Source organism: Brachyhypopomus gauderio, chromosome 16 (genome assembly GCF_052324685.1).
Source record: "Brachyhypopomus gauderio isolate BG-103 chromosome 16, BGAUD_0.2, whole genome shotgun sequence".
Taxonomy (NCBI): Eukaryota; Metazoa; Chordata; class Actinopteri; order Gymnotiformes; family Hypopomidae; genus Brachyhypopomus; species Brachyhypopomus gauderio.
Window position 1 is genome coordinate 7,399,076 of NC_135226.1, and position 13,450 is coordinate 7,412,525.

At 43.1% G+C, this 13,450-nt stretch overlaps 3 long non-coding RNA genes and 1 pseudogene across 3 annotated transcripts; 3 read left to right on the top strand and 1 right to left on the bottom strand.

Annotated features, from left to right (window-relative positions):
• Nucleotides 1-314: 314 nt before the first annotated feature.
• Nucleotides 315-1,698, top strand: LOC143478095 (uncharacterized). The gene is made up of 3 exons (XR_013121696.1): nt 315-356; nt 509-675; nt 803-1,698. It is a non-coding gene; the product is annotated as an uncharacterized LOC143478095 (long non-coding RNA).
• A 2,852-nt stretch (nt 1,699-4,550) lies between these two features.
• LOC143477213 (uncharacterized) lies at nt 4,551-6,667 on the top strand. The gene is made up of 5 exons (XR_013121520.1): nt 4,551-4,696; nt 5,141-5,227; nt 5,915-5,956; nt 6,096-6,183; nt 6,383-6,667. It is a non-coding gene; the product is annotated as an uncharacterized LOC143477213 (long non-coding RNA).
• Nucleotides 6,668-6,898: 231 nt separating this feature from the next.
• LOC143478138 (GTP-binding protein RAD-like) lies at nt 6,899-9,344 on the bottom strand (annotated as a pseudogene).
• A 1,329-nt stretch (nt 9,345-10,673) lies between these two features.
• LOC143477284 (uncharacterized) lies at nt 10,674-11,650 on the top strand. Its single transcript, XR_013121537.1, has 3 exons — nt 10,674-10,769; nt 11,162-11,336; nt 11,489-11,650. It is a non-coding gene; the product is annotated as an uncharacterized LOC143477284 (long non-coding RNA).
• Nucleotides 11,651-13,450: the final 1,800 nt, after the last annotated feature.

Sequence of the window (13,450 nt, forward strand, 5' to 3'; positions counted from 1 at the left end):
ACACCACAGGACTAGTTCTTCATGCAGATCTAAGTTTCCATTGAAAAAATACACTCTACACATGTGTGTGTTGTGTGTGTGTATGTATGTCATGTGTCAATTTATCAAGGGTTCACACACAAGGTTGTAATTTGCTGTATTTCAAAAGAATTTGACAGGACATTTTTTTGTGATGTTTCAGGTAGAACAGCAGGACACTGTATTCAGCGCTGGATGGTCAGCCTTGAGGGCCATGTAATATGTGAGGGGATCCAACCCACCTTCTTGACAGGGCTTGCTGCCTTATTTTCTATCTTCTACATCTTCAATCTCGTATACCAAGAAGAGGCCTCATGCACTCTTGAATTCATCCAAAGGTTAGGTATTTTCACTAAAACATGTGTTTCTTATCTCTTTAATGGTATACTATTGTGAACAAAACATTTTCTGCTTTTTGTTGTGTTGTTAATGTAAGTGAGTTACACAAATTGAGTTTTACACTGTCTGAAGAGACACTATTATTTTTCAGGCGCTTCATTGGTATAAACCCTGAGTGAGGCACCAAGGCTGGACGGGGCAAAGACTTGTCCAAAAAAACTGGCAAAGCCACCAGCAAAAAGATGACAACAGTCAACCCACATGTATCCACTCTGCTGAGAAGACTGATGGACTTTCACTGGGACTTCATTTAAAATGGTGAGATTATTCAGTCCCATTGCACACACACACACACACACACACACACACACACACACACAAAGACACCAGCTTGTCTCATTGCTTTAATTCTTTTTCCCTCACAACCTTTCTCTCTCTCTTACAGGGTAGAAAGTCTGAATTGCTGTTATTCACGCACCTCACCTGGTCCCTCAACACAAGCTCCATAACAAAGCCCAGCAGCGTCTCTACTTCCTGTAGACTGAGGAAAGCACACCTTCCACCTCCCATCCTCACCATGTTCTACAGAGGGACTGTAGAGAGCATCCTGAGCGCCTGCATTACCGTCTGGTTCAGGAGCTGCAACATCTCGGAGCCCAAGACCCTACAGCGGATAGTGAGGATAGCCGAGAAGATCATTGGTGTCTCTCTCCCCTCCATCAGTGACATCTACACCACACGCTGCATCCGCAAAGTCACCAGCATTGTGGAAGACCCAACCCACCCATCACACGGTCTCTTCACTCTGATGCCGTCCGGCAAAAGATACAGGAGCATCCGAGCCTCCACCTCCAGACTCTGTAATAGCTTTGTTCACCAGGCAGTCAGGCTCCTCAACTCCCAGACACAGAACTGACACACACCAACACTGATCTGACCCCACACACGCACAAAAAGACTGCACTGAACCCCCCACCAGAAATAGTTGCTGCTCTCCCACAGGACCTATTAACTACCTCAGAACCACTGTGTTCATGTATGTTCCATATGATACAGTATATCACTCATCTCAGACACCACTTAGACCACATTGCACTGTACCAGCTCTTTACACCATCATGTCTCAATTGTCTCTGGCCTGTTGTATTTATTGTAATGTTTTGCTGTGAGATTGCCCTATGCTGCACATTTTGCACAGTCTTGAACTGCTACCCTGCCGCACTTTATGTTGTCTGTTGTACTGTCAATTTGTGTTACACCATGGTTGCGGAGGAACGAAATTTCGTCACACTGTGTACCTGCACTCTGATGTAATGACAATAAAAAGCCACTTGACTTGAAGTTTGTCTGGATTGTTCCTGTTGTTTCATTATCGGAACTGTTATGTTGTGACTAGTTTCATGTCAACATTTCCAAGTCTGAATGCCTTGTTCTTTTATTGCACTATTTTCAGTCAAAGGGTTGTGTTGTTTTTTTGTTTGTTTTTTTTTTTTTACAAAGAAGGCACTATTTGAATGTAGAGAATTTAAATTATGTTAAAATAAAAGGCAAAGTGCATTAAGAAGCTGTGTTTTTTTCACATTGCAATTACATACTGCTAAATTCACAAATCACATTCTGTTGTAGTTTGTAGATTTTGTTGTAGTTTTGTAGAGTACTACTATTATTATCATAACTATAATTATAAATGTCAGTTATGGAAGCAGTGGTGTATTATTATTATGGTTACTATTAATACTTTTACTACTATTATTGTCACGGTGAGGCGGCCCTCTACCGGCCGCCTCTGTCCACAGCGGCTGTTGTTGTTGCTGTTGTTTGGTGACGTCATGTGCGTCCCTCAGGTGGGCAGAGCCCGTGATCCGTCTCACCTGAGGGTCGTTTGTTTGCCTATATATGTCTTGTCTTTGTACCAGATGACCGCTGGTCATTATATCCTTAATTTGGAGATATTGCACGGGTTTTAGGTTTGCACACTTTCTATTAAACCATCCTTTTTCCCTGAGACTTGGTGTGATCGCTTCCTTTTAGTTGCTCACCCCCGCCCGTCACAGAATGACCAGCCACCCTTCGGAAGCCGCCGAGTCTCTTTTTCTTTCTCCTTCGTTCGTGGTCATGTCTCGTGGTAAGTGTTTGTCTGCGTGGTGTTTTGTGAAGAGTTCCGCCTTGCTTTTGTGTTGTGTTTGTGGCACGGCGTGGACCAGGGCTGTCTGCCCTGGGAAAACTTTTCGTGTCTGTTGTTTGTTAGTTTGTTTGAAGAGCTCCGCCGTGTCTGTGTTTGTGGCACGGCGAGGACCAGGGCGTCTTCCCTGGAAAGGCTCTTCATGTTTTGTGTTGGTTAAAACGTGTGTTCATGTCGACGAATGTGTGGATCAGTGTGCGTGCTCGTTATGTTTAATGTTACATGTTTTGTGTGTGACGCGGTCGCCGCTCGTCACTGTCGCCTCGCTCCCCGTGTGTCTTGTGTTAAATGTGGGGAGCGACTGCGACTCTGAGCGGCGCGCGTCACTGTGTGTTTATGTCGAGTGCGCATGTGTAGGTCCCGTCTGTCTGTTTGTGCACCGTTTTTGTTTGCTTGTCTAGTCTTTGCATGTGTGTTGTGTCCTAGCGTGTTGTCAACTGTTTGCGTGTAATTCCACGCATGCTCCTCCCCGTGAATGTGTGTGTGGGGGGGGACCGGCTGTGGTCCCGTGCCATGGGGTGTGGCATGGAGGGCGTCGCTCCTGAGGGAGGCCCTGAATAGGGTAGGGCGCGTTTGTGGTGTGTGTGTGTGTGTGTGTGTGTGTGTGTGCGCGTGCTGTTCTCTGTGCAGGTGCTTCTCCTTGGCGGTGTTCCTGGACCTTGTGGGGGTCTCCACCTGGCAGGAGCCCTCTTGTGTTGTGGGGTGACCGGAGCCCGGTCATGAAGAGCCCCTCCCTAGAGGGCTGGGGCCCCCGGATGTTTGGGGACCATGGGGCTCCGGTCTGAAAAGCTCCTGCTGAGGAGGGAGATCCTCCCTCCTGCCCGGGGTGACCAGGAGGCCCTTGGGGCTGCTCCCTAGCCCGCGTTGGGGGTGCTCTGGGCCTCGGTCTCTGGTGCTCCTGGGTTGGGTGGAGGAGTCCACCTTGCGAGGAGAGGCCCCGGGAGGGGTTGGCTTCCCAGGAGGCTGGGGTGACCCCTAGCAGAAGGCAGGGGTCAGCTCTGGGAGGAGGTAGGTCCAGGAGGTGAAGTAGCCACGCCTTGGAGAGGTAGCCTGCACACACACACACATACACGAGGGACGAGAGAGGAGCTGTAGCCCCTCGTCCTCACACCTGTGGGGCTCACCGGCTGAAGGCCGGTTAGGGCATGAGGGCCCTGTGACCGACTGGGGCGTGGTTTTGTGTTAACGGCCCGGTCGGTCCAGGGTCCCGCCCGGGGAGGCGAGCTGAGTAATGAGTGTTTTTGTGTTTCAGCTCCCGGACTCAGGAGGTGTCCATGCCTGTCCCTGCCTTCCTGCCCCTTCGTGTTTTGTGTGCAGCCGCTGTGTGCCACACACCCAGTGGAGGGGAGTGCGGCTTGGTGGGGGGGGTCTGTCACGGTGAGGCGGCCCTCTACCGGCCGCCTCTGTCCACAGCGGCTGTTGTTGTTGTTGTTGTTTGGTGACGTCATGTGCGTCCCTCAGGTATGCAGAGCCCGTGATCCGTCTCACCTGAGGGTCGTTTGTTTGCCTATATATGTCTTGTCTTTGTACCAGTTGACCGCTGCTCATTATATCCTTAATTTGGAGATATTGCACGGGTTTTAGGTTTGCACACTTTCTATTAAACCATCAGTTTTCCCTGAGACTTGGCGTGATCGCTTCCTTTTAGTTGCTCACCCCCGCCCGTCACAATTATTATCATAACTATTATTATAAACTGTTATGGAAGCAGTGGTGGATAATGTAATTGTAATGACAATATAGCCATTATTTTACTTTATTATTATTCTACTTTACAATGTTATTTTATTATATTTTACCATTGTATGTACCTTATGCTTTGGCAATACAAATGTACATATTTGTCATGCCAATAAAGCGCCATTGAATTGGATTGAATTGGATTAGAATGTGGAACATAACACTTCTTACACTGCCCTGATGTCATAATAATGACACATATGAGGATCATTCCATGTACACTATAATTTCAGATCAGATTGTGTAGTGTGACGCAACTGACCATGTTTGCCAAAATGAAGTGTCTCTGGTGTTGGTGTGCAGGGGGAATCCAGGACGAGTCAACAGACACAGACATGAACAAGGAGTCCAGAAGAGAAATCAAACTAAAAGCTAAAAGAAAAGCAAAAGAGGAGACAGAAAACATCATTCCCTTGAGTGAGTGAATGAGTACAATGTTAACAACTTATTTTGTGGCATGTATAGGGACTTATTTAAGGTATTTTTCTTTTAACACAGTTCAGTAAAGCTCAGTATCAGTAAAGTTCATGTAAATGGTTTATTCACTGTGTATCTTTATGCTTGTAGCAGTACTGAAAGTCTTTCCCTTTAGAAAATCATTAATAAATTGCAATAATTAGAATTCACAGGAAACAAACACAGTTACATGTTACTCCTAGGTAGCGTTAAGTAACTTTGGAGTTCATTATTATGGGTCAGGGGCTGTACTGTGATACTGATCACATCACCCTGGTAAAACCTCTATTAATGTCAATACCAGAAAAACAAGCATCAACACAGCTCAACTGAAAAACATTCATCTGACATTCTCATGTAAAATTGATTAGTGTATGTTGAAGAAAATTTTTTTTGTTGTTGCAGAAGCTCCTGTGACCGATGATCTGGATAAGATGATCGATGATCTCTTCCACTTTCTCCAGGACTATTCTTCTCATCTTCCACCTCTAGGTGATCAAGAGACATTCATACAAAATCCCATACTGAAAACACATTTGCTAATTTACTGACATCAACTTGTTCAATACTTATTAATATCAATACCATAGAAGTTTACATTAACACATCAGCATCAGTACGATTCATGTAAATGGTTTATTCACTGTGTATCTTTATGCTTGTAGCAGTACTGGAAGTCTTTTCCTTTTGAAAATCATTAATAAATTGCAATAATCAGAATTCACAGGAAACAAACACAGTTACTCCTAGGTAGCGTTAAGTAACTTTGGAGTTTATTGCTAGAGCCATTAAGTGAAAAATAAGAGAAAAAGAAACAGAAAATAGGTCTGTTCTATAGGATTTCTCTTTTCTTTCTATTTTTGTTGTTATTTTTGTCTGTTTTGTTCTTGTCTTTGTTCTTTTTTGTATTTCTCTGTAAAGCATCCTTGGGTACTTTGAAAGGCGCTATATAAGTGGAAATTATTATTATTATTATTATTATTATTATTATTATTATTATTATTATTATTATTATGGGTCAGGGGCTGTACTGTGATACTGATCACATCACCCTGGTAAAACCCCTATTAATGTCAATACCAGAAAAACAAGCATAAAAACAGCTCAAATTAAAAACATTCATCTGACATTCTCATGTAAAATTAGTGTATGTTGAAAAAAAAAATTTTGTTGTTGCAGAAACACCTGTTCTGGACTTTTCTTCTCATCTTCCACCTCTAGGTGATCAAGAAACATTCATACAAAAAACACATTTGCTAATTTACTGAAGTTTACATTAACACAGATCAGCTGAAAAATATTCACCTGTTATTACCACACAATATTTAATAAGGGCTTCTTGAAAAAAAATTTTTTGCAGAAGGAACTATGAAATATGTGTTCTCGACATCTGTCAGGAACCCTCACAGGCTCCCTTGGACAAGACTGAGGTCTCTTGCACCCTGCATGTAGGTGACCAAGAGACATTCATACAGAATCCTATGCTGATTACACGTTTGCTAATTTACTGACATCAACCTGTTCAATAGCTAGTAATATAAATAAGAGAGACTCTTACATTTACAGAAATCAGCTGAAAAATATTAACCTGTTATTACCATTTAATATTTAATAAGGGCGTGTTGAAAAAAATCTTTTTTTTTGCAGAAGGAACTTTGAAAGGAACTCTCAACGAGTCCTGTCAGGAGATCTTGCAACTCACCTCTAGCCTGTTCCTGTGTCTTCATGTTGTTGTTGTTGTTGTGGTGTTTGTCCCTCAGGTGGGCGGAGCCCGCGATCCGTCTCACAGTCTTGTTGTTGTTGTTGTTGTGGTGTTTGTCCCTCAAGTTGGCGGAGCCCGTGATCCGTCTCACAGTCGTATTTTTGTTGTTGTTGTGGTGTTTGTCCCTCAGGTGGGCGGAGCCCGCGATCCGTCTCACCTGAGGGTCGTTTGTTTGTCTATGTATGTCTTGTCTTTGTACCAGTTGACCGCTGGTTATTATACCCTTAATTTTGAACAAGTCACGGGTTTTTGGTTTACGCACTTATTCTATTAAACCATACGTTTTCCCTAAGACTTGGCGTGATCGTTTCCTTTTTGTTTCACTCACCCTGCCCGTCACACATGCAAGTCTGTCAACATCGACTTTTCATCATCAGTTTAGGCTCCCATAATCCCTCATGTTCTGTTTTTACAATATAAAATATACAAATATATGCCTGTTCAGTTGTCTAGTCCGTGGGGTTAGTGTTGAAAACACAGCTTGTGGTCTTAGCAGCCTAGGAGGAGGCCGACAGAGTCCAGCTCTCTCAGAGCACTGTGAGGTTGTGGCAGGTCTTGGACTTTTGTCGGAAGGCCATCTTCTTGTTCTTCCGGGCAACCATGTGGCCCAGGAAGCATTTGGCCTTTTTGCTGACTGCCCTCTGTGTGGGGTGGGGGGTAACAAAAAGTGAACAGGAGGGGGAGAAGGTGGGGTGGACACATGAGAATCACAAGTGCACGTTAAAGGTACAGGGTTCCCACACCTTGGTTAACATAAAATTCAAGGACCTTTCAATGACTTTCCAGGACCAACTTCCTCAAATTCAAGGACTGCACCTGCCAGCATTTACCTACTCTTACCCCTGAATATGTTATCAAAAAACGATGTTAATACAACGCAAATTCAAAAGACTGAATGTCATTTCAAGCCATGCATCCTGAAATTTTTTGTGCATGACATTAAGCGCTGATTCTACGAAAACTTCACTCACACTCAACATGACTGGCAAGTTAGCGATGCACATCTGAGATGACGACATTCACGTAAAATGGCTATAGTTGTTGAAGGATCAACAACTACCTACAGGAAACACTTGCTTTCGGTGCTGAACAAACAAACAAATTTCTCTACAGGAGAATGACCAAACTTTGCCAAGTAAAAGTCAGCATAAGCCCTGTAGAATCAATGTAATTTTAAATGAACTTGTGCTGGCAAAATAATGACATGTTGACAGTAGACAAATAATAATAATAATAACAATAATACACATATGCATATACACATACAGTACATACATAAAACAGAGGAGCAAAGCCATATAATGAGATCAAGGACCGTCAAGGACGGCTGTCTTTTATGCCTGTTTTCAAAAACTTTCCAGGGCCTTGAACTTATTTTTTCAGATTCACAAACTTTCAAGGATTTCAAGGACCCGTGGGAACCCTGAAGGTAGCTCTGCGGGACTTGAGGGACATTGGTTTGTCATCAGGGGCTAATCTCCGGGAAGAAGCAGTGGCCGTGTTTATTTTGCCGAGTCTACCATGCATCAGTCAGCTAGCGGCGGCTAAACGCTTGCAGCTTTCACCTCAGCTGCCTAGGGAGGGGGGGACATGGGGGCCTATCTTCTCAATCACATGGTTTAAGGAGCGAGCCCCCTGGAAAAGATGATGCGCAACTAACCGTCTACTGACAATTCTCTGGAGCGCCCCAGGTCACTCTTGTTTCCCACCAGGATGACGGGGATGTTTTCCGACTGGTGCGCCCAGCGAAGCTGTATGCGCAGCTCCGAAGCCTTCTCAAAGCTGGACTTGTCCGTCACCGAGTTTACAATGATGTAGGCGTCGCCCATCCACATGCACTGATCCTTCAGCCACTGGCTGTTATCCTGTGGAATGGCACCCGGTTAATACAAAAGGCGCAGAACGCTCTGTGGCGTATCACCAATCCTGTGGTTTTAGGTGGTTGTTATCAGCGAGTGACTCGCTCACCTGTTCCCATATGTCCTACAAAAGCAGATTTGTCTCTTCTTCGTTGACGATGATTGACCTATCATATGTGTTTCCTGATGGGAAGAAGGAAGTAAGAAATAAGAACATTTATTCTGAAGTACTCAGCATCTCTTATCACAGTACCAGAGTCACCTATCCCAGTATCTAGACAGTAGGATTTTGACAAATCATCCATCAATCTGAGCCCTGACCGTGGAGTTTTCCTTTAGAGCCAGTGTATTAATCTTTTACACCCACTCTGCCTGGTGTTTGACTACAACTACCTAAGCTCTATTTGAGTAATGGGTGCAGCTGTGGCTGGCTGGAAATAGCAGAAATCAATACACCTTTACCTGCTCTCCCATATGACCCATTACACTGTCTGTTAGTCAGACCAGATTGTGAGGTCCTTGAATTAGCTTAATCCCATGTCCTTGGAACATGTTCTACTAAAAAGCAAGCATTATCTCGCAACAACAAAAGTGCCCACATTGGCACCAAGACTTTACCTGTCTCCTCTGAGTCGTGACTGTCCTCAACTCCACCAAATATCCTCGCCAGACTCGACTTCCCTACGTTGAGCTCGCCAAGAAGCACAACCTTGTAGGTGTGTCCATGGGAGTCGCTCCCGGAGGAGATGACAGAGTCGGATGAATCAGACACGCAGCTGTCACGGTGCTGCTCCCCGGGACCGTAGGAGGTGCAGCGCGTGAGTGTGGAGAGCTCGGCGCTCTGCACTGAGGGCATGGTGGAGCAGAACTCGTGGTGGTCCACTGGTATGCTCCTCCGGTGTAAACTCTGCAGGTTGAAGGGAGGAAAGGGTATACTTCCTCTCCTTTTATCCATGTTCCGCAACTTGTCTCCTTTGTTCAAAGTCATGATTATAATATAAGCAGTTTGTTAATATTGTTTGTCCCACTAAGTAGACAGCCCATATTAGCCTACATTAAATACACTTATTTATTGTTTCTGTTCTGACATATCCCAGCTGCCAATATCTATAAACATAGCAGTTTTTTACAGATAAACATGCCAAACCTGCCTATTTAAAATATATAAACTTAGATGTATATTTGTCCAATGTCTTCTTTCCAACGTCTGAACTCCAATGGTCAAGAAAAATCCGTTTGGTATAGCTCCTTTCGTTTCTCTTCTACAGTGCGGTTCGGTTATGATCAGAGATGAGACGGAGCCCCTTATTTATTGCCCGGTAGGATCGCTGGCGTCAAAAAATAATCAGAAAAAAACAGCAGATTGTTCAGATTTAATGTTAATAAAAATAAAAGATGTTTTAATAAATATATAAAAAGTTCTTACCTCTGGTGTCATGACCTCTGAAACGAAGGATGTTCTTTTTAAACTTGATCGGTCATATTTTAGGACTGCAAAAGTCTTCTCAATGATGGCTTCAGTCTAAAAAAATTATGAAATAAGCACAATATTCAGTAATTAAATTGCTGGAGCTCTTAAAAAAAGGTAAGCTCTACTAAAATGACAAAATAGTGTATTATAATAGCGTATAATAAGAGTATTTAATTAGCTCACTATTTTACACCTTGGTCCATGAACATGTTCCTGGTTTAAAACATGGACCTTCAAGTGTTTTAAAGGGCTTGTTGATAAAGTAGGTGTACTTGTAGCCGGGTAAACTATGTGCAAGACAGGTATCCAAAGTATCCAAGACCAGGACAAAGAAAAACAATATGTCAGGCTAATATCTAAACATGTCTTTGGACTTTACCCATGTTTTAATACAAATATTTACCTGGTTTTCTTCAAAGACAGAAATGTTTCCATCTCTGAGCCTTTTCATTTTCAGGTCAAAAGTGGGGTTTTCAAGCAGGAACATTCTATTGGACCTCAATCTTCTGGACTGCAGGTCTTTTTCTAGTGTCTGCAAACAGAAAAAAACATAATTTTATTAGTGAATTTGTGAAGTGTAATGATGCTTATTGATGTAAATACACCGCACAACATAACATTAGACTTCTTTTCCTGCTGATTATTGGGTGGTATTCCAGATTTTAAATTTTAGTTCAGAAATTGAGTGCTGAAGAAGATTTCCTTTACTGTAACTCACTATTTTTTTAGTCAGTGTAAGACTGTTTTTCTATTGTGGTTTAATATAAATTACCATTGGTGTTACCATGTTTGCCATTAATTAATGAATCTATGGCAGCCCATAGCAGTATTATTTGACCTATTCAATGTTTGGTGAGTGTGACATATTTCTTTGACATTACAGGTACTGCAGAGTATTTGATGCTGCGCTACTGATCACATTAAGTACTTTCATTTATTTTAGTAAGTACATTTATTGAATCATAACAGTCAAGTTTGCAATTATGTTTTCTTGTCAGATATGTGCATATCAGTGTAACTGCTCAGTTGCCTATGTGAGACACGTGAAAATTCACAGAAATATGCACAATTTAAAACTGCAGTGTTGTATCCCTAATTGCAAAAGGACCTTTCGAAAATGTCACCCAGCTTCTGATGGCTCATTTCTCAGAGAACACCACAGGACTAGTTCTTCATGCAGATCTAAGTTTCCATTGAAAAAATACACTCTACACATGTGTGTGTTGTGTGTGTGTATGTATGTCATGTGTCAATTTATCAAGGGTTCACACACAAGGTTGTAATTTGCTGTATTTCAAAAGAATTTGACAGGACATTTTTTTGTGATGTTTCAGGTAGAACAGCAGGACACTGTATTCAGCGCTGGATGGTCAGCCTTGAGGGCCATGTAATATGTGAGGGGATCCAACCCACCTTCTTGACAGGGCTTGCTGCCTTATTTTCTATCTTCTACATCTTCAATCTCGAATACCAAGAAGAGGCCTCATGCACTCTTGAATTCATCCAAAGGTTAGGTATTTTCACTAAAACATGTGTTTCTTATCTCTTTAATGGTATACTATTGTGAACAAAACATTTTCTGCTTTTTGTTGTGTTGTTAATGTAAGTGAGTTACACAAATTGAGTTTTACACTGTCTGAAGAGACACTATTATTTTTCAGGCGCTTCATTGGTATAAACCCTGAGTGAGGCACCAAGGCTGGACGGGGCAAAGACTTGTCCAAAAAAACTGGCAAAGCCACCAGCAAAAAGATGACAACAGTCAACCCACATGTATCCACTCTGCTGAGAAGACTGATGGACTTTCACTGGGACTTCATTTAAAATGGTGAGATTATTCAGTCCCATTGCACACACACACACACACACACACACACACACACACACACACACACACACACACACACACACACACACACACACACAAAGACACCAGCTTGTCTCATTGCACCTCACCTGGTCCCTCAACACAAGCTCCATAACAAAGCCCAGCAGCGTCTCTACTTCCTGTAGACTGAGGAAAGCACACCTTCCACCTCCCATCCTCACCATGTTCTACAGAGGGACTGTAGAGAGCATCCTGAGCGCCTGCATTACCGTCTGGTTCAGGAGCTGCAACATCTCGGAGCCCAAGACCCTACAGCGGATAGTGAGGATAGCCGAGAAGATCATTGGTGTCTCTCTCCCCTCCATCAGTGACATCTACACCACACGCTGCATCCGCAAAGTCACCAGCATTGTGGAAGACCCAACCCACCCATCACACGGTCTCTTCACTCTGATGCCGTCCGGCAAAAGATACAGGAGCATCCGAGCCTCCACCTCCAGACTCTGTAATAGCTTTGTTCACCAGGCAGTCAGGCTCCTCAACTCCCAGACACAGAACTGACACACACCAACACTGATCTGACCCCACACACGCACAAAAAGACTGCACTGAACCCCCCACCAGAAATAGTTGCTGCTCTCCCACAGGACCTATTAACTACCTCAGAACCACTGTGTTCATGTATGTTCCATATGATACAGTATATCACTCATCTCAGACACCACTTAGACCACATTGCACTGTACCAGCTCTTTACACCATCATGTCTCAATTGTCTCTGGCCTGTTGTATTTATTGTAATGTTTTGCTGTGAGATTGCCCTATGCTGCACATTTTGCACAGTCTTGAACTGCTACCCTGCCGCACTTTATGTTGTCTGTTGTACTGTCAATTTGTGTTACACCATGGTTGCGGAGGAACGAAATTTCGTCACACTGTGTACCTGCACTCTGATGTAATGACAATAAAAAGCCACTTGACTTGAAGTTTGTCTGGATTGTTCCTGTTGTTTCATTATCGGAACTGTTATGTTGTGACTAGTTTCATGTCAACATTTCCAAGTCTGAATGCCTTGTTCTTTTATTGCACTATTTTCAGTCAAAGGGTTGTGTTGTTTTTTTGTTTGTTTTTTTTTTTTTTACAAAGAAGGCACTATTTGAATGTAGAGAATTTAAATTATGTTAAAATAAAAGGCAAAGTGCATTAAGAAGCTGTGTTTTTTTCACATTGCAATTACATACTGCTAAATTCACAAATCACATTCTGTTGTAGTTTGTAGATTTTGTTGTAGTTTTGTAGAGTACTACTATTATTATCATAACTATAATTATAAATGTCATTTATGGAAGCAGTGGTGTATTATTATTATGGTTACTATTAATACTTTTACTACTATTATTGTCACGGTGAGGCGGCCCTCTACCGGCCGCCTCTGTCTACAGCGGCTGTTGTTGTTGCTGTTGTTTGGTGACGTCATGTGCGTCCCTCAGGTGGGCAGAGCCCGTGATCCGTCTCACCTGAGGGTCGTTTGTTTGCCTATATATGTCTTGTCATTGTACCAGATGACCGCTGGTCATTATATCCTTAATTTGGAGATATTGCACGGGTTTTAGGTTTGCACACTTTCTATTAAACCATCCTTTTTCCCTGAGACTAGGTGTGATCGCTTCCTTTTGGTTGCTCACCCCCGCCCGTCACAGAATGACCAGCCACCCTTCGGAAGCCGCCGAGTCTCTTTTTCTTTCTCCTTCGTTCGTGGTCATGTCTCGTGGTAAGTGTTTGTCTGCGTGGTGTT